This window comes from Arachis stenosperma, chromosome 4, assembly GCF_014773155.1.
Source record: "Arachis stenosperma cultivar V10309 chromosome 4, arast.V10309.gnm1.PFL2, whole genome shotgun sequence".
Taxonomy (NCBI): domain Eukaryota; kingdom Viridiplantae; phylum Streptophyta; class Magnoliopsida; order Fabales; family Fabaceae; genus Arachis; species Arachis stenosperma.
The window spans coordinates 64,008,147-64,028,665 of NC_080380.1; the positions used below are offsets into that span (position 1 = coordinate 64,008,147).

General features: G+C 40.2%; 2 non-coding genes across 2 annotated transcripts; one reads left to right on the plus strand and one right to left on the minus strand.

The window, feature by feature from the left end:
• Window positions 1–205: 205 nt before the first annotated feature.
• LOC130977571 (small nucleolar RNA R71) lies at window positions 206–309 on the minus strand. The gene has a single exon (XR_009085257.1). It is a non-coding gene; the product is annotated as a small nucleolar RNA R71 (small nucleolar RNA).
• A 20,102-nt stretch (window positions 310–20,411) lies between these two features.
• On the plus strand, window positions 20,412–20,519 carry LOC130977735 (small nucleolar RNA R71). Its single transcript, XR_009085414.1, has one exon. It is a non-coding gene; the product is annotated as a small nucleolar RNA R71 (small nucleolar RNA).

Consider the following 20,519-nt stretch of genomic DNA (forward strand, 5'->3'; position numbering starts at 1 on the left):
ATTTTTAACTGAGTTCTTGCAGATCTGTGATACTCTTAAGACTAATGAAGTAGATCTTGAAGTCTATAGGCTTATGCTTTTCCCTTTTGCTGTGAGAGACAGAGCTAGAACATGGTTGGACTCACAATCTAAAGATAGCCTGGACTCTAGGGATAAGCTGGTCACGGCCTTCTTGGCCAAGTTCTTTCCTCCTCAAAAGCTGAGCAAGCTTAGAATGGATGTTCAGACCTTCAAGCAAAAAGATGGTGAATCCCTCTATGAAGCTTGGGAAAGATACAAGAAGTTGACCAAAAAGTGTCTTTTTGGCATGATTTCAGAGTGGACCATTTTAGATATATTCTATGATGGTCTATCTGAGCTTTCCATGATGTCACTAAACCATTCTGCAGGTGGATCCATTCACCTAAAGAAAACACCTACAGAAGCTCAAGAACTCATTGACATGGTTACAAATAACCAATTCATGTACACGTCCAAAGAGTAAGAAAATCACTGAAACTCCTCCTAGTACTCTCCCAAGCAATACAGAAGAAAATCCAAAGAGAGAGTGCAAGGCTATTGATATAATCAAAATGGCCGAATCCAAAGAGGAAGGGGAGGACGTGAATCCCAATGAGGAATACCTCATGGGACGTCCTCCAGACAGAAAAGGAGTTCCTTATTGAGGACCTAAAAGAATCTGAGGCTCATATAGAGACCATAGAGATACCATTAAACTTCTTTTTGCCATTCATGAGCTCTGAGAACTATTCTTCCTCTGAAGAGGATGAAGATGTAACTGAAGAGCAAGTTGCTCAATATCTAGGAGCCATCATGAAGCTGAATGCCAAGTTGTTTGGTAATGAAACTTAGAAAGATGAACCTTGCTCATTAGTGAACTAAATACATGGGTTCAGCAAACTTTACCTCAAAAGAAACAAGATCCTGGTAAATTCCTAATACCCTGTACCATAGGCACCATGACATTTGAGAAGGCTCTGTGTGACCTGGGTCAGGTATAAATCTTATGCCACTCTCTGTAATGGAGAAAATGGGGATCTTTGAGGCACAAGCTGTAAGAATCTCATTAGAGATGGCAGACAAGTCAATGAAACAAGCTTATGGATTGGTAGAAGACGTGTTGGTAAAGGTTGAAGGCCTTTACATCCCTGCTGATTTTATAATCTTAGACACTGGGAAGGATGAGAATAAATCCATCATTCTTGGAAGACCCTTCTAGCCACAGCAAAAGCTGTGATTGATGTTGACAGAAGTGAACTAGTCCTTCAATTGAATGGGGACTACCTTGTGTTTAAAGCTTAAGGTTATCCTTCTGTAAACATGGAAAAGAGGCACGATAAGCTTGTCTCAATACAGAATCAAACAAAGCCCACATAATCAAACTCTAAATTTTGTGTTGGGAGGCCACAACCAAACTCTAAGTTTGTGTTGAACCCCCACAATCAAACTCTAAGTTTGGTGTTGGATCTGTGAAGCTCCATGAGAGCTCACTGTCAAGCTATTGACATTAAAGAAGCGCTTATTGGGAGGCAACCTAATTTTTAATTATCTATATTTATATTTTTCTTTTATGTTTTATTAGGCTTATGATCATGTGGAGTCACAAAATAATTGCAAAAATTAAAAACAGAATCAAAAACAGCAGAAGAAACAGCATACCCTGGAGGAAGAGCTTACTGGCGTTTAACGCTAGTAAGGAGCATCTGGCTGGCGTTTAACGCCAGAACAGAGCATGAAGCTGGCGTTAAACACCAGAAACAGGCAGCAGTCTGGCATTTAAATGCCAGGATTGCACCCTGAGGAAAGCTAGCGTTAAACGCCAGAAACACGCAGCAAAGTGGCGTTTAACGCCAGAAACAAGCATAGAGCTGGCGTTTAACCCCAGAAACAAGCATAGAGCTGGCGTTTAACGCCAGAAACAAGCATCAGTCTGGCGTTAAATGCCAGGATTGCATACAGAGGGTATTTTACACGCCTAAAGGGTGCATGAATGAGAAATAGTTGACACCTCAGGATCTGTGGACCTCACAGGATCACCTCAGGATCTGTGGACCCTACAGGATCCCCACCTACCTTCTCCCTCTCTCTCACACCTTTTCATAACACTCTTCCCCAAACATCATTCACCAATCACCTCAATCACTCTACCCCATCACCTCTTCACCACTCACATTCATCCACTCTTCCCCATAAACCCCACCTACCTTCAAATTCAAAATCCTTTCCCTTCCAAACCCAACCCCTAATGATCGAAACCTACCCCTTCTCCCACTACTATATAAACCCCTCCATGCTTCTTCATTTTCACACATCACTACCCTTTCTTCTCCCCATTGGCCGAAACCCACACCTCTCTCTCTCTCCTCCGTATCTTCTTCTTCTTCTTCTATTCTTTCTTCTTTTGCTCGAGGGTGAGAAACATTCTAAGTTTGGTGTGGTAAAAGCATAGTTTTTTTGTTTTTCCATAACCATTTATGGCATCTAAGATCAGAGAAACCTCTAGAAAGAGGAAAGGAAAGACAAAAGCTTCCACATCTGAGTCATAGGAGATGGAGATATTCATCTCAAATGTCCATCAAGACCACTTCTATGAAGTTGTGGCCAAGAAGAAGGTGATCCCTGAGGTCCTTTTCATGCTCAAGAAAAATAAGTATCCGGAGATCGGACATGAGATCCAAAGAAGAGGTTGGGAAGTTCTTACCAACCCCATTAAACAAGTCAGAATCTTAATGGTTCAAAAGTTCTATGCCAATGCATGGATCACTAGGAACCATGATCAAAGTATGAACCCGAATCCAAAAAATTATCTTACAATGGTTCGGGGGAAATGCTTAGATTTCAGTCCGAAGAACGTAAGGTTGGCGTTCAACTTGCCTATGATGCAAGAAGACGCACACCCCTACACTAGAAGGGTCAACTTTGATCAAAGGTTGGACCAAATCCTCATGGACATATGTGTGGAAGGAGCTCAATGGAAAAGTGACTCAAAAGGCAAGCCGGTTCAATTGAGAAGACTGGACCTTAAGCCTGTGGCTAGAGGATGGTTGGAGTTCATCCAACGCTCCATCATCCCCACTAGCAACCGATCCGAAGTAACTGTGGATCGGGCCATCATGATCCATAGCATCATGATTGGAGAGGAAGTAGAAGTTCATGAAGTCATCTCTCTAGAACTCTACAAAGTAGCCGAAAAGCCCTCCACCTTGGCATGGCTAGCTTTTCCTCATCTCATTTGCCATCTATGCTACTTAGCTGGAGTTGTCATAGAAGGAGACATCCTCATTGAAGAGGACAAGCCCATCACTAAGAAAAGGATGGAGCAAACAAGAGAGCTCATTCATGGATCTCAAGAGACGCATGAGGAAGCTCACCATCAAGAAATCCCTGAGATGCCTCAAGGGATGCACTTTCATCCAAACAACTATTGGGAACAACTCAACACTTCTCTAGAAGGATTGAGTCATGACATGAACCAATTAAGGGTGGAACACCAAGAACACACCATCATTCTCAATGAGATTAGAGAAGATCAAATAGCTATGAGGGATGAGCAACAAAGGCAAGGAAGAGACATAGAGGAGCTCAAGAACACCATTGGTCCTTCAAGGAGAAAGTGCTACCATCACTAAGGTGGACTCATTCCTTAAATTCCTTGTTCTTATCTCTCTGTTTTTCGGTTTTTGAACTTCATGTTTGTATATGTTTGTGTCTTTACTACATGATCATTAGTATTTAGTAACTATATCTTAAGGATATGAATAATTCCATAAATCCTTCACCTTTCTTAAATGAAAAATTTTTTTAATGCAAAAGAACAAGAAGTACATGAGTCTCATATTCATCATTGAAATTAGTTTAATTATATTGATGTGGTGACAATACTTTTTATTTTCTGAATGAATGCTTGAACAGTGCATATTTTTTATCTTGTTGTTTATGAATGTTAAAATTGTTGGCTCTTGAAAGAATGATGAAAAAGAGAAATGTTATTGATGATCTGAAAAATCATGAAATTGATTCTTGAAGCAAGAAAAAGCAGTGAAAAAAAAGGGCGAAAAAAATATAAAAGAAAAAGAAAAAGCAAGCAGAAAAAGCCAATAGCACTTAAAACCAAAAGGCAAGGGTAAAAAGGATCCAAGGCTTTGAGCATCAATGGATAGAAGGGCCCAAGGAAATAAAATCCAGGCCTAAGCGGCTAAATCAAGCTGTCCCTAACCATGTGCTTGTGGCATGAAGGTCCAAGTAAAAAGTTTAAGACTGAGTGGTTAAAGTCGTGATCCAAAGTAAAAAGAGTGTGATTAAGAGCTCTGGACACCTCTAACTGGGGACTCTAGCAAAGCTGAGTCACAATCTGAAAAGGTTCACTCAGTCATATGTTTGTGGCATTTATGTATCCGGTGGTAATATTGGAAAACAAAGTGCTTAGGGCCACGGCCAAGACTCATAAAAGTAGATGTGTTCAAGAATCAACATACTTAACTAGGATAATTAATAAGACTATCTGAACTCTGAGTTCCTATAGATGCCAATCATTCTAAACTTCAAAGGACAAAGTGAGATGCCAAAACTGTTCAGAATAAAAAAGCTACAAGTCCCGCTCATCTAATTAGAACTAATATTCATTGATATTTTGAGATTTATAGTATATTCTCTTCTTTTTATCCTATTTGATTTTCAATTTCTTAGGGACAAGCAATAATTTAAGTTTGATGTTGTGATGAGCGGATAATTTATACGCTTTTTGACATTGTTTTTAGGTATATTTTAGTAGGATCTAGATACTTTTAGGGATATTTTTATTAGATTTTATGCAAATTTTACATTTCTGGACTTTACTATGAGTTTGTGTATTTTTCTATGATTTCAGGTATTTTCTGGCTGAAATTGAGGGATCTGATCAAAGATCTGATTCAGGCTGAAAAAGGACTGCTGATGCTGTTGGATTCTGAACTTCCTACACTCGAAATGGATTTTCTGAGTAGGATCTGAGATGGGATGACTGTAACGAGCTTCAAACTCGCGAGTGTTGGGCGTAGTGACAGACACAAAAGAATCACTGGATTCTATTCCGACATGATCAAGAACCGACAGATGATTAGCCGTGCTGTGATAGAGCATTTGGACTATTTTCACTGAGAGGACAGGAGGTAGCCATTGACAACGGTGAAACCCAACATACAGCTTGCCAGGGAAATGAGTAAGAATGATTGATGAAAGCAGTAGGAAAGCAGAGATTCAAAAGGAATATAGTACCTTCACGCGCTTATCTGAAATTCCCATCAATGAATTACATAGGTATCTCTAGGTCTATTTTATGCTTTATTTATTTTCATATTCGAAAACCATTATAACCATTTGAATCCACCTAACTGAGATTTACAAGATGACCATAGCTTGCTTTATACCAACAATCTCCGTGGGATCGACCCTTACTCACGTAAGGTATTACTTGGACGACCCAGTGCACTTGCTAGTTAGTTGTGCGAAGTTGTGACAAAGTGTGATTCACGTTTGAGAGCTCCAAGTCTTTGGCACTATTGTTGATGATCACAATTTCGTGCACCACATATCTGAACAGTTTATTCGGATTAGGAGGCACTCCAATCTAACCACGTGGAGACATCTCGCTACACACAACCTTTGGAAAAGGGAACCGGTCAAGGACACTCAACATAGACTACATTGTGGTCGACGTGAGCTCAACCTATAATGCCTTAATAGGTCGGACAACGCTAAATCAGCTCGGGGCAGTAGTCTCAACTCCACATCTATGCTTGAAGTTCCCAACTACAGAAAGGATCGCTACGATAAAAGGAGACCAGAAAACAGCATGCCATTGTTACAATGAAAATCTGAACCTTAGTGTCAACGGAGAGGAAATCCACACCATCGAACTCGGGGGATTTCGAGATCGGGAGGTGATGGGAAATTTTTGGTTGAGGAATGAATCTCTCCCAAAAACAACACCAATCTAACCGGCAAGTGCACCGGGTCGCATCAAGTAATAAACTCACGGGTGTGAGGTCGATCCCACAGGGATTGAAGGATTGAGCAATTTTAGTTTAGTGGTTGAATTAGTCACGCGAATCAAGATTTGGTTGATTGAGTTGCAGAATTTAAAATGCATTGAAAGTTAAGAGAACAAGAGATTAAAGTGCTGAATCTTAAGGAACAAGAAATTAAATGGCAGAAACTTAGATTGCAAGAAATGTAAATTGCAAGAATCTTAAATGACAAGAAATGTAAATGGCTTGAAATGTAAAGGGGATTGGGACTTAGATTTGCAAGAATTAAACCAAGAAAAGTTAAATTGCATCAAACAGAAAGTAAATGGGAATTGGGTTTGAAACAGATTCGAAACAGGAAATTAAATGAACAATTAAAGCAAGGTGCAGAGAATTGAAATGAGAAATTGGATCTCAGGACCCAGAGACTAGAAAACCAAGTCTAGATCTCAATGCCTTCCTAGATCCAACAAGAATAATCTCAAAGGAATTGTAAATTGCAAGGAAATTAAATGAGAAAGCAAGTTGCAGAAAAGGAAATGCAAATTGCAGTGAAAGTAAACAAGATCCAAGGTGAGATTGAAACAGAATTCCTTCAATTCTCCAACCCAAGATCCAAGACAAGAGTATGTGAAATTGAAAGCAATTAAACTAAGAAATTCAAAAGCACTCAAGCTCCCAGAAAAACAAAAAAGAAAACTATCTAAAACTCTCTAAAAGGAAGCTCTATGTAAAATTCTAAAAAGGGAACTCCCCGAATAAATTGAATTCTAGCCTATTCATACACTTTCTCCAATTGATCTTCAAGCCTTGAGTTGGGCCTTTGCTCTTGGTGGAATTGGGTTGAAAGAGGCCTTGGTTGATTGCTCTTGAAGTTTGGAGAGAAACCCAAGTGAATCAATTGAACCGGATGTGAGTTTTGCAAAGTTGGGTTTAACGTTAGCCTCAAAGTTAGGGGGCTAACTTTGAGGCCAACTTTTTCTAGCAGCAAACCCAATCTGCTGCACTTCACGTTGGTGCCAACGTTAGGGGGCTAACTTTGACCCTAACGTTGGCCTTGCTTTATGTTGGAGTGGCGCCAACGTTAGCCTCCAAGTTAGGGGGCTAACGTTGGCGCAAACGTTGCAGCCCCTGGAGAACAATTCAAATGCCAACGTTAGCCTCCAAGTTAGGGGGCTAACGTTGGCGCTAACGTTGGCACACCCTGGGGAGAAATTTTCATGCCAACGTTAGCCTCCAAGTTAGGGGCTAACGTTGGCGCTAACGTTGGAAGCCCTGGGAGGAATTTCAAATCTCCAACGTTAGCCTCCAAGTTAGGGGGCTAACGTTGGGGCTAACTTCAACTCCAACTTCATTTATTCCTAGTTCAATTTCACTTGATTCATTGTCTTCTCTAAGCTTCTAGCCATTCCTTCTCACTTCAATCCTTCTCCAAGCTTTCTTCACCTATCATAAATCAACCAAACACATCAAAGCTATGCTTGAAATCATGAGATGATCATTCTATCCTAATATGCACCAATTATGGCATCAAACCTCATGAAATTGCATTAATTTATCTATGGTTGATTCAATCAAAGGAAGCATGAAAATCTACATAAATTGGCTTGCTTAAGCCTCAAGAAAGTGCGTAATTCAAGTGAAAACAAAAGAAAAAGACTAGTGAAACTAGGCTAAGATGACTTGTCATCACAACACCAAACTTAAAGCTTGCTTGTCCCCAAGCAAGAAATGAACTATGCTCAAAGGTTCTTTCAATTAAGATGGGTTGAGGAACACTTGTAAAATACAGTGAGAGAAGTGATTAAGTAACAGTGGGGTAAACTCTAAATTATTTGCTCAAGCAAGGGTTTCAGTGCTCATTAGTCCTTACATATTGGGAGTCGTAGGTCTTTAGGATTTTCATCCAAATGGTATCATGGAGATCTCTTTATATGTAATCACCTTGAAGCAGCTTATAGTTTCTGTGCTTTGACCTCGACTCTAAGTGTCATGTCTCAAGGCGGCTCTTTAGGTAAGCTTTCAATCAATACTCCTAAACCAGTTGGTTTTAAGGTATTAGGTGTTAAAGCACCCCTCAGGATTTACTTGCTCAAGCCTCTTTCCTTGACACACTTCGACCACAAGCATTTACTAGGATAGCAACTCTTTGAGTTTTTGTTTCTTTCTTTCTCTTTCTGCCTAGTAATTGATGCTCAGAGCCTTGGGCCAAGTTTTTTTTGTTTTTGTATTTTCTTTTTTTTTTTTCTTTTGTTTTGTTTGCTGCTTCTTGGATCAATTGATTTTTGAGAATCTCACAATACTTCTTTGAACTTCAATTCCTGCCTATGAGCTCCCATGCAAGTTTTCACAAGCATGCAACCTCAATACATGATCATACAACTAGAACCACCACTTCTCCTAATCTTTTGCTTGTCTCAAAAAAAAACTGATTTATTCCTCAATCCTTCTTTTCAAAGAACTTTTATGTGATGCATTCTTGAAATTGAGTGCAAACAAGTTTTGAAGATAAGAATGTTGTGACTGATAAGCCTTCTTGCTTATTGAATTATAAAGGAAGATTATGCTATGCAGGCAGGCAGGAATATAAAACGAAAACTATATGATGCAGACAAACAGGGCAATTAAGGATACAATCCAACTTTTAATCACAGCAACATTTGATGTAAAATATTACTTAACAATACAACCTGTTGGAGTTCACTTGCTTTCCTTCTCATCATCATCATTGCTAGCCTTTATGTTCATATTGATGATGCTTAATCCCTCCAAAGGCTTGTATGACATTCTGCAATGATATTAAAAGTTGCTTGTTCCCCAAGCACTTAGAAACAGTGGTTAGTCTGCATAATTTATTTGTGGGCTTTTTGAACTTACTTTGGTGTGGGAACACCAAACTTAGTTCCTTGCCAATGCATCAAATTAACCATGTGTGAAACTCTTTCTTCTTTTTTTAAGGTAATAGACTAAAAACTAGAAAACAGCAAGATAATTAACTAGTTCGTCTAAATGCATGAAGCTAGCCTTATGACAGAAAGTGAGAATGTGTTTTATGATGGGATTTTGGTGGAACACCAAACTTAGAATTCTTCATTCTCCCTTAGATTGTTTTGGTGTGCAACACCAAACTTAGCTTCTTGCAATCTAGATGAAACTAATTAATAGTTTTATTGAATTAGATATGAAAGGATGGTTACCTCTGGTTGGGTTGCCTCCCAACAAGCGCTCTTTTAGTGTCACTAGCTTGACATCCTCTGTACTTTGATTATGGAGGTTGAAAATCATAATGCCTCAGTTTTTCTCCTCTTGCTGTAGGATTCCTTTCCTCCATGATCTGCACAATCACAAACAATCCAAATGAAAATTGGATATTCTCATGCCAGAATGTAGTCAGATGATTAGTTGACACAATGTGTCAAACAGTTAATAGGCTTTGAGAGAAAATCAGAAGAAAATTGCTCTTGTTGTACAGAACAACAAGAAACGGACACAGAACCAGAAAAGCCATGTACTCTACTGAGAGAGCAAAGTTAGTGTTAGTTTAGGCAAAAATTCAAACAGTTAGTGGGTTAATCAAAAATTAAGAAAAAGTGCTTGATCTAAATTACCACCTCACTTAATCATTGTCAATCTAATCAATCCCCGGCAACGGCGCCAAAAACTTGATGGGAAATTTTTGGTTGAGGAATGAATCTCTCCCAAAAACAACACCAATCTAACCGGCAAGTGCACCGGGTCGCATCAAGTAATAAACTCACGGGTGTGAGGTCGATCCCACAGGGATTGAAGGATTGAGCAATTTTAGTTTAGTGGTTGAATTAGTCACACGAATCAAGATTTGGTTGATTGAGTTGCAGAATTTAAATTGCATTGAAAGTTAAGAGAACAAGAGATTAAAGTGCTGAATCTTAAGGAACAAGAAATTAAATGGCAGAAACTTAGATTGCAAGAAATGTAAATTGCAAGAATCTTAAATGACAAGAAATGTAAATGGCTTGAAATGTAAAGGGGATTGGGACTTAGATTTGCAAGAATTAAACCAAGAAAAGTTAAATTGCATCAAACAGAAAGTAAATGGGAATTGGGTTTGAAACAGATTCGAAACAGGAAATTAAATGAACAATTAAAGCAAGGTGCAGAGAATTGAAATGAGAAATTGGATCTCAGGACCCAGAGACTAGAAAACCAAGTCTAGATCTCAATGCCTTCCTAGATCCAACAAGAACAATCTCAAAGGAATTGTAAATTGAAAGGAAATTAAATGAGAAAGCAAGTAGCAGAAAAGGAAATGCAAATTGCAGTGAAAGTAAACAAGATCCAAGGTGAGATTGAAACAGAATTCCTTCAATTCTCCAACCCAAGATCCAAGACAAGAGTATGTGAAATTGAAAGCAATTAAACTAAGAAATTCAAAAGCACTCAAGCTCCCAGAAAAACAGAAAAGAAAACTATCTAAAACTCTCTAAAAGGAAGCTCTATGTAAAATTCTAAAAAGGGAACTCCCCGAATAAATTGAATTCTAGCCTATTTATACACTTTCTCCAATTTATCTTCAAGCCTTGAGTTGGGCCTTTGCTCTTGGTGGAATTGGGTTGAAAGAGGCCTTGGTTGATTGCTCTTGAAGTTTGGAGAGAAACCCAAGTGAATCAATTGAACCGGATGTGAGTTTTGCAAAGTTGGGTTTAACGTTAGCCTCAAAGTTAGGGGGCTAACTTTGAGGCCAACTTTTTCTAGCAGCAAACCCAATCTGCTGCACTTCACGTTGGTGCCAACGTTAGGGGGCTAACTTTGACCCTAACGTTGGCCTTGCTTTATGTTGGAGTGGCGCCAACGTTAGCCTCCAAGTTAGGGGGCTAACGTTGGCGCAAACGTTGCAGCCCCTGGAGAACAATTCAAATGCCAACGTTAGCCTCCAAGTTAGGGGGCTAACGTTGGCGCTAACGTTGGCACACCCTGGGGAGAAATTTTCATGCCAACGTTAGCCTCCAAGTTAGGGGGCTAACGTTGGCGCTAACGTTGGAAGCCCTGGGAGGAATTTCAAATCTCCAACGTTAGCCTCCAAGTTAGGGGGCTAACGTTGGGGCTAACTTCAACTCCAACTTCATTTATTCCTAGTTCAATTTCACTTGATTCATTGTCTTCTCTAAGCTTCTAGCCATTCCTTCTCACTTCAATCCTTCTCCAAGCTTTCTTCACCTATCATAAATCAACCAAACACATCAAAGCTATGCTTGAAATCATGAGATGATCATTCTATCCTAATATGCACCAATTATGGCATCAAACCTCATGAAATTGCATTAATTTATCTATGGTTGATTCAATCAAAGGAAGCATGAAAATCTACATAAATTGGCTTGCTTAAGCCTCAAGAAAGTGCATAATTCAAGTGAAAACAAAAGAAAAAGACTAGTGAAACTAGGCTAAGATGACTTGTCATCAGGAGGAACTCCATCCACAGCCTGAAGGCGAGACAGAAAAAGTCCAAATCGGAGATGTCCCAGATAAAATGACCAATATCGGTGCAATCCTAAAGGGAGAAGTAAAAAATTCCCTCATACAGTTCTTAAAAGATAATAACGACCTCTTCGCATGGAAGGCCACAGACATGCCGGGCATAGAACCCAAGCTAATGTGCCACAAGCTGGCAGTATATCCAGGATCTCGGCCAGTACAGCAGAAGCGTAGAAAGCTCGGACCAGAAAGATCCCAAGCTGTGGAAGAACAGGTACAAGCTCTACTAGAGGCAGGATTCATTAGATAAGTAAAGTACCCACTATGGCTAGCTAATGTTGTCTTGGTAAAAAAGTCAAACGGGAAGTGGCGGATGTGCACTGATTACACCGACCTCAACAAAGCTTGCCCAAAAGATCCTTATCCACTCCCAAACATCGACACTCTAGTGGACGCCTCCTCCGGATAAAAGTACTTCTCATTTATGGAAGCCTATTCAGGATACAATCAAATCCTGATGTACCCACATGATCAAGAAAAAACCTCATTCTTAACACACAAAGTGAATTATTGCTACGTCGTCATGCCATTTGGACTCAAAAATGCAGGAGCTACCTACCAAAGGTTAATGAACAAAGTCTTCGCATATCACATTGGAAAACTAATGGAGGTATATGTGGATGATATGTTAGTAAAGACACAACGCGAGGAATCACTACTGTCTGACCTCGCCCAACTGTTCAATACCATAAGAAAGCATTGCATGTGACTTAACCCTACGAAATGCACCTTTGCAGTAGAAAGCTGGCAAATTCTTAGGATTCATGCTCACACAAAGAGGAATCGAAGCAAACCCGGATAAGTGCTAGACCATACTCAACATGAAAAGCCTGACCTGTGTCAAAGAAGTGCAACAACTCAACGGGCAACTGGCAGCTTTGTCCAGGTTTCTAGCTAGATCAGCCAAAAGATCTGCCCATTTCTACGCTATGCTAAGGAAGGAAAAGAAGTTTGAATGGACATCAGAGTGCAAGCTAGCTTTCCAGGATCTCAAAAGATTCCTGGGACAACCACCCGTTCTTACTCGACCTCGGTAAGGAGAAGCACTCATATTATACCTAGTAGTAGGAAGCCGGGTAGTAGCCTCGGCACTAGTCCGAGAGGACGAAAGTGGACAACAACCTATATTATTCATCAGCAAAGCACTACAAGGGTCCAAACTGAACTATCAAAAGATAGAAAAGTTCGCCTACGCACTCAGATAAACCTCTCGATGACTTCGTCCATACTTCCAGGCTCACACCATCATGGTTCAGACCAACCAGCCCATAAAAGGTATTCTACAGAAAACCGATTTAGCAGGGAGAATCCTACAGTGGGTAGTCGAGTTGTCCGAATTTGACCTTCAATATGAAGCTCAGACAACGATCAAATCACAGTATCTGGCCAACTTCATTGCAGAGTACACTGACACCCCAGAAATCCCTACAAATTGAAATCTTTACGTGGACAGTTCTTCAAATAAAACTGGGAGCGGAGCAGGCGAGATAATAGAAAGTAATCAGGGAGCCCAAATCGAACTCTCGGTAAAGTTCAAGTTCCCTGCTTCCAATCACCAGGCTGAGTATGAGGCACTATTGGCTGGTGTTCATACCCTGGGTCGAGCTGTCTGACCTGGGATGTTCTACTGACAAAGTCGACCGACCTCTTCAGGTCAGGACAATTCGACCTCTTCTCAAAGAGCTCGGTCAAATCACTAGGAAAGCTCAAAAAGGGCCCAAATGGAGGACCGCGCCCCAAAACCTAAGGCAGCCCAAGTCTACAGAGAGAAGGGCGGTTCCCTTGAAGATAAGATGACCTCACTCGAAAGATAAAGATAAGATAAGTGATAAACCCCATTTTGAGGGTTTATCTTGTATTGATTTTAGGGGTTTTATCAATGATTCCATACGCTTTTCATATGAAAATGCATGACTTTGTGTTCCTTTCCTAATTTTTGCCTCATCGATGAAAACATGCTTATTTTTCACTAAACTAGATACATTTCTAATCTTCTCTTGGTGCCATTCGATGCCGTGACATGTGTGTTAAGTAGTTTCAGAATATAGGGCAGGGATGAACCGGAAGAGAGAAGGAGAATGGGTGCAAAGAAAGGGAGCATGAGAAATTGAGCTTTGGAAACTTCAGCAAGGGCGCGTGCGCGTACTTGGCGCGTCCGCGAGGATTGCGCAGCCAGAAGCCAAAGCCAGGAGCCAAGCTACAAGCCGGCATGTGTAGCGGCTAAGCCATGACCCCCAGGGGCGCGTCCGCGTATGTCACGCTTCCGCGCGAGTTACAAGATGCCCCAGTGGCATGCACGCGTACTCTGCGCGTGCGCGCCGATGCTCGAATATGATTTTTTTAAAGGGTCACGTGACCTGGGCGTGGAAATAGTTGGAGATCCTATTTTGGGGAAGTGCCTTGGTGGTAAGAGCTTAAGAAGACCAGGGGTTGAAGGGTTAAGGGACTTTTGGCTTATTTTTAGATTGTTCTAGATATTTTGCTAGTGGTAGTTACACTCTTGGGTAGAGAGAGAGACTCCAACCTCTCATTAGGGTTCATCTTCTTTAAATTCTCAATTCTCAATCATTCCTTAGTGAGATCTATTTGCAACTCTCAATTTACTTTGTCCATGTTATAGATCTTCTTTTCTAATCTCAATTAGTGTTTGTAATTGTTCAATTCTCATAGATCTTAGATTCAACTTGTAGTTTTTGGATTCTATCAATTCCTTGAAAAGTTCATTTCTATTGTTGTTCTTTGTTGATTGTTGTTAAATTCTTGTGTTGAAGCACTTTCAATTCTAATGTCTTCTCATTCTTACTATGTCTTTCATCATTGCTCATCAATTGTTTGATAAAATGCCAACACTAGTTATGGAGTAAAAGTTTCTTACTTGGCATAGGGTTTGGATCATTAGAAAAAGTTGAATAGTTTATGTCAATTGTTGATTGGAAATTAGGAATTGCTAATTGACTTGGAGTGCACTAAAGCTAGATTTCCCTAGGGTAAAACTAGGACTTGTGACTCAAGTTAGTTACTCTCATTTGACTTCCCTCTATACCTAGGGGTTAACTAAGTGAAGCAAGGCTTAATTGTTATCATCATTGAAGGAAACTATAATGATAGAATTTCTAATGCCAACCCTAGGCCAAGTCTTCTAATATTGATTGTTTGTCATCCACTTTTGCTAAACTCCAAAAGAATCATAACAAGGCTTCCTAATCAATAATAGCAATTACAAGGGAGGACGATTCGGGAAACTAGTACTCTCGATTATAGAATTGTAGGATTGTTTGATGTGAAGTTTGAATGTCGATTAGACTATACTCACGATTATATCCCTTGCTGAATTCTATATCGGCATGTTAAATTTCGTTTATCAATAAGATAACAAACTTATCTTATATAAAAAGGTCGCTCTGCACTATTATAAATATACTGGAGCACCCAGGTATAACTCATACTATGATTCTACTAAAAACCTGCTTAATACCCTTGCTAACTTAAGCATCGGAGACCCTTGCAGGTACCACCACCCTCCGGTGACAAGGGATCCATAGCATTGCCAGTCCAACAGGTCGGACACGACAGCTCCGGCTGTCACGCACTAGCCGGATACGTCATCATGGTGGACGACCATGACAACGACCATGATTTAAGTCTAGAAGATAGAATGCCGAACAAAAACGTGGACACTACACCAAAAGATAGCCCGCAACCTAACGGTGACAAAAATTCACCGAACATCAGCGAGAAGCTGGGAAGGACCTACAGAGGGAGATAAGGCGACGCCGGGAATTGGAGGACAAACTCCTAAAACTCGAAGCCGATCTCAAAGCCAAAGCGACTCGATCCACCCATGAGGATAGCTCTCAGAAATGGCCTTATATGATGGCACCACAGATCCCAACCATCACCTCAGTAATTTTAGAAGTCAAATGTACCTCACTGATGCCTCATACGCAATCCGCTGCAAAAGCCTTCCCTGTAACAACCGCGATTTTTGAGTATGTGGGATCTTTTTTGAAAATACGGATTTCTCCGAAAGATCAGTAAGGGGAGAACTTCTGCTATATCATCAAGTATCTCAGTCCTCATTGTCATTATGTCATTTTTAAGATAGAACCTTTTCTGAGGGAAGCTCAATAACGTAGTCACAAAGAACCTAGTTTTTAAACCGTATCGATTAAAAGAATTGATTTTATTTTTCGTAAATAGTCTCAGTTTGACGAACCAGACTCGATTCACGAGAGAAGAGAGATAATAGTATAATATTATCATTACATTAGTATTAGAAGATGCTTGAATGATATTATAAGGTTACCTGGTCAGTTTTTTTTTTAAAAATAGAAAATCGGTTTAACCGGGTTCACAGTTTACTGGTGCAGCTTAGCACTAGCACTCTCTGATGACTTTAGCAAAGCTAAGGCCTCATCATACATGTTCTATTCTCATAATAAATATGTTACTAGTGTCATTTATGCTAGTAGCTCAGAAAATAATTTCTAGAGATGTTTTTACAAGTGTTCCGATACACCTAATTTTAGTAGTTATACACCTGAGATATTTTAATATTATTTTAACCCACCTCCAAGTCAACCAATCACAACTCACTCTACACCCCCAAGACACTCCAAGGCTGGTCATTTACTCCCTTTGGATGAAAATGAGAAGAGAGAAAAGAGAGAAACTTTCATGAACACTTAATCTTCAAAGCTTGATTTCTTCTGAACTAAAACTTAAATCAAGACTCCGATTTCACCGAAATGATCCTCTCTTCTTCCTCTACATAACCATATAACATATCAAGGCTGGAAATAAGGTGAGATGGCTGTCTCCCTCCCTCTTCAATTCGGTTTTCAAGGAAAACGATGCAAAACATATGTTTTCTTGATGTTCTTCCTTAGGAATCATGCTTAACTTGACTTGAGGGCCAAGAAACGTTAATTTCCAGCAACTCTAAGGTGAGAAATCCCTTCCTGACATGCTGAGTGAGATTTGGTCAGTTGAGAGTTTTTGGATTTAAAGTTGTTCTTGATGTGATTTAGGAGGAAAAAGTTCTTAAGGACCACCTGAAAGTCTAACCAAATTAGGAGCAGCAAAACCAGGTAGGGTGTGATGAATTTAATCTTGATTGATTATGTTTGAGATGTGTGATTATGATATGGTTTGAGTTAAGATGTTGCAAAAGTAAAAGCTGTGGAGTTTTTATAGCATGATTGAACAGAGAAAGAAAGAGGTACTGCATAAGAATGTGAAAGTGATAATGAATAATGAGAATGTTAATGAAAGATGATAATGAGAATAATTATGTAAGAATCTTCTGTAGAGAGGCAGTCAGATAGATGGTGGTATGACCACTAAGAACGCTTTCCTGGGATACCTTGCTATAATGCTTTACTGTAAAATAGAGGTTGCCTACAGTGAGTGTGTTGTTACTCCTGTAAGATAGAGTTTGCTTACAGTGAATGTGTTGTACTCATGTAAAACAGAGGTTGCTTACAGTGAGTGTGTTGTGCTGCTGTAAGACAGAGGTTGCTTATAGCGAGTGTGTTGGGCGTATATCGGCTAATAAGTGCCGCCTTGCAAGACAAAAGTTGCTTGTAGTGGATACCCTACAAGACAAAGGTTGCTTGCAGTGAGTATTGCCAACAGGAAAGCCTTATCCAGACAAAGGTTGCTGGGTAACATCGGGAGCGGGTTAGTAACCGACAAATGAGCTCAATACCTGCACTAGGGCTAGACATGCATCATATTTGGTTGCGCATTTCCTTTGTTATGATTGTTATTTGAATGTATGCTTTCTTTGTTTGTATTCTATTCACTGTGTCTGTGTTTTGTTTTCTTGTATTCTTTTGTTTATGTTTTACTATCTGTTTTCTCTATCTTCTCTATTTATCTATTTCTTTTGTTTACTGTTTCTCTGTATTCTACTATTTTCCTGCTAAACAACACGAAAATAATGAACTTAACTAATAACCCCGACCCTACTAAGAACTCCCCAGTTCTTATCCTGTTCTGAGGGTTACATGAAACTGGAGGTCGATCTCGGACGAGATCTTCCATACCGGTCGTAGCTGGTGTGCGAAATTGTGATCACTACTTTTCACAACTCAAATAATCCCTAGTAATGGCCCCAAAAACTTGGTGCTCAATACCATGGCATAAACACAACTTTGCACAACTAACCAGCAAGTGCACTGGGTCGTCCAAGTAATAAACCTTACGCGAGTAAGGGTCGATCCCACGGAGATTGTTGGTATGAAGCAAGCTATGGTCACCTTGTAAATCTTAGTCAGGCAGACTCAAATGGGTATAGATGATATATGAATAAAACATAAAGATAAAGATAGAGATACTTATGTATATCATTGGTGAGAGCTTCAGATAAGCGAATGGAGATGCTTGGTCCCTTCCGTCTCTCTGCTTTCCTACTGTCTTCATCCAATCCTTCTTACTCCTTTCCATGGCAATCTTATGCAAGGGTTTCACCGTTGTCAGTGGCTACCTCCCATCCTCTCAGTGGAAATGTTCAACGCACCCTGTCACGGCACGGCTATCCAGCTGTCGGTTCTCAATCAGGCCGGAATAGAATCCAGTGATTCTTTTGCGTCTGTCACTAACGCCCCGCCCTCAGGAGTTTGAAGCACGTCACAGTCATTCAATCATTGAATCCTACTCAGAATACCACAGACAAGGTTAGACCTTCCGGATTCTCTTGAATGCCGCCATCAGTTCTTGCCTATACCACGAAGACTCTGATCTCACGGAATGGCTGGCTCGTTTGTCAGGCGAGCACTCGGTTGTCAGGCAATCAACCATGCGTCGTGTATCAGGAATCTAAGAGATAAACATTAGAGCCTTGTTTGCTTGTAGAACAGAGTGGTTGTCAGTCACTTGTTCATAAGTGAGAATGATGATGAGTGTCACATAATCATCACATTCATCATGTTCTTGGGTGCGAATGAATATCTTGGAATAAGAACAAGTTGAATTGAATAGAAGAACAATAGTAATTGCATTAATACTCGAGGTACAGCAGAGCTCCACACCTTAATCTATGGTGTGTAGAAACTCCACCGTTGAAAATACATAAGAACAAGGTCTAGGCATGGCCGTGAGGCCAGCCTCCCAATGATCTAAGAACTAGATGTCCGAAGATGATCTAGAGATCTAAAGTGATCAAAAGATCTCAAATACAATAGTAAAAGGTCCTATATATAGAGAACTAGTAGCCTAGGGTGTACAGAGATGAGTAAATGACATAAAAATCCACTTCCGGGCCCACTTGGTGTGTGCTTGGGCTGAGCATTGAAGCATTTTCGTGTAGATACTCTTCTTGGAGTTAAACGCCAGCTTTTGTGCCAGTTTGGGCGTTTAACTCCCACTTTGGTGCCAGTTCCGGCGTTTAACGCTGGGAATTCTGAAGGTGACTTTGAACGCCGGTTTGGGCCATCAAATCTTGGGCAAAGTATGGACTATCATATATTGCTGGAAAGCCCAGGATGTCTACTTTCCAACGCCGTTGAGAGCGCGCCAATTGGGCTTCTGTAGCTCCAGAAAATCCACTTCGAGTGCAGGGAGGTCAGAATCCAACAGCATCTGCAGTCCTTTTCAGTCTCTGAATCAGATTTTTGCTCAGGTCCCTCAATTTCAGCCAGAAAATACCTGAAATCAAAGAAAAACACACAAACTCATAGTAAAGTCCAGAAAAGTGAATTTTAACTAAAAACTAATAAAAAATATACTAAAAACTCAACTAAAACTACTAAAAACATACTAAAAACAATGCCAAAAAGCGTACAAATTATCCGCTCATCATCTGCCTAGTCAAGTCATCCAGTTCTTTGGTGAGCAAAGGAGGTTCGTTCTCCCAAGTCTCATTACCAAATAACTTGTCATTTAGCTTCATGATTGCCCCAAGGTATTTAGCAACTTGCTCTTCAGTGACATACTCATCCTCTTCAGAGGAAGAATACTCTCAGAGCTCATGAATCGTAGAAGTAAATCCAATGGAACCTCTATGGTCTCAGTGTGAGCCTCAGATTCCCATGGTTCCTCATTAGGGAACTCATTGGAGGCTAGTGGACGTCCATTGAGGTCTTCCTCAGTGGCGTTCACTGCCTCTTCCTCCTCTCCAAAATCGGCCATGTTGATGGCCTTGCACTCTCCTTTTGGATTTTCTTCTGTATTGCTAGGAAGAGTACTAAGAGGGAGTTCAGTAATTTTCTTGCTCAGCTGTCCCACTTGTGCCTCCAAATTCCTAATGGAGGACCTTGTTTCAGTCATGAAACTTTGAGTGGTTTTGATTAGATCAGAGACCATGGTTGCTAAGTCAGAGTGGTTCTGCTTAGAATTTTCTGTCTGTGGCTGAGAAGATGATGGAAAAGGCTTGCCATTGCTAAACCTGTTTCTTCCACCATTATTGTTGTTGAAACCTTGTTGAGGTTTCTGTTGATCCTTCCATGAGAAATTTGGATGATTTCTCCATGAAGGATTATAGGTGTTTCCATAGGGTTCTCCCATGTAATTCACCTCTTCCATTGAAAGGTTCTCAAGATCACAAGCTTCTTCTTCAGATGAAGCATCCTTAGTACTGCCTGGTGCAGCTTGCATTCCAGACAGACTTTGAGAAATCAAATTGACTTGCTGAGTCAATATCTTGTTCTGAGCCAATATGGCATTCAGAGTATCAATCTCAAGAACTCCTTTCTTCTGATTAGTCCCATTGTTCACAGGATTCCTTTCAGAAGTGTACATGAATTGGTTATTTGCAACCATTTCAATTAGTTCTTGAGCTTCTGTAGGTGTCTTCTTCAGATGAAGAGATCCTCCAGCAGAGCTATCCAAAGACATCTTGGACAGTTCAGACAGACCATCATAGAAAATACCTATGATGCTCCATTCAGAAAGCATGTCAGAAGGACATTTTCTGATCAATTGTTTGTATCTTTCCCAAGCTTCATAGAGGGATTCTCCTTCCTTCTGTCTGAAGGTTTGGACTTCCACTCTAAGCTT